Source organism: Coenobita brevimanus, chromosome 94 (assembly GCF_032717465.1).
Source record: "Coenobita brevimanus isolate Jiangsu-jjx chromosome 94, ASM3271746v2, whole genome shotgun sequence".
Lineage (NCBI taxonomy): Eukaryota > Metazoa > Arthropoda > Malacostraca > Decapoda > Coenobitidae > Coenobita > Coenobita brevimanus.
In genome coordinates, this window is record NC_137047.1 from 8929690 (window position 1) to 8930986 (window position 1297).

Here is a 1297-nt window from a genome sequence, read left to right on the forward strand (position 1 = left end):
TCTAGAGATCTTGACTTTCACGACTCACTGGAATGAACTTTTGGTCATGTCAGAGCCAAGTGATTTGGCCTTTAATGCTGAGAAATACACATCTTAAGTTTCATTGTAATGCTTTGAGTCATACTGTACCTGCTGCCCTAATTTTTAGCTCCTTTTTCTCCTCCCTATTCATTGCTTTCCATTGTAGGTATGTGTCCATACACATCATCATGACCCTTTTTCCTAAGGATGGATTAAGGTGGAGTCAGAAACAAGGAAAGAGAAACATTCATTCATTCATTGCCAGACGCCACGTATCCCAAACGGGGTGGCCAAGAGCTCAGAGTTAATTGTTTAACAGGGGGGGGCACTAATCCTCCACCAACCCCACTTGACACGTAGGGAGAACGTTATGCCAACAGCATCTGGTGTTCCCAAGCGGTCACCCATCCAAGTACTAACCAGACCCAACGTTGCTTAACTTCGCTGATCGGACGGGAAGCGGTGTACTCAACAGCATGTCCAGTGAAACGAGGCATAAGAAAAGATTCTGGGGTGAGCAGAATATTGTACAATTTAATGTAAGCCACTGCATGTCAGTAGTATGAACCCCACTCAAACATATGGATGTGAGGCTTGAACACTGGCTAAACAACCCAAGAATGAGAGCAATGGAAATGAGAGGAAAGGGAAATGTTCCACTAGTCCTTATTAGATAATATAGCCCTGCCAGGTGACAGGAGGGTGCTACCCCTCCTGGTATGGCAGCTGTCGGGCGTGGCTTGAACTCACGACCCTCCGGTTCCGAGTCCGACGCTCTACCATTGAGCCACCCTGCCACATTAGGAAATGAGAGGAGCATGTGGCTATATGGAGCGACTGACAAATAAGAAGGTTAATGAGTGTTGTGGTGCTGCTGTGGATGCGCTGGAAAGCATCAGAAGTGCTTTGAGATGCTTTTGGCCATGTGGAGGGAATGGATAAAGAGAGACCGATTTACTGAACATAATGAGAGAGGGAGAGGGGAAAACTGTGGATGGGATGGAGAGATACCGTACATGAGACGGTGTGAGTTGGAGATGCCAGAGGAGTGATTCGCTTGTGGGCACCCCTTCTGGGATTATCTGACAATAGATATGGGCTAATTTTTCATGACAATTGTTATCACATGTGACTGAACCTGCATGCACCTCTCTCAGGGGTGTCAAATTCAACCCCTAGCTGCTGCGATTGCACGGAATGCCCATTTAGGGTAAACAATCTTCCCCGACAGTTTTTCCCACTCAAATCCCTTATCACAAGTTCCAGTTCACAGTGC

General features: G+C 46.7%; 1 pseudogene; it reads right to left on the reverse strand.

Moving 5' to 3' along the window:
• Window positions 1-392: 392 nt before the first annotated feature.
• On the reverse strand, window positions 393-509 carry LOC145413034 (5S ribosomal RNA; annotated as a pseudogene).
• Between the last annotated feature and the right edge of the window lie 788 nt (window positions 510-1297).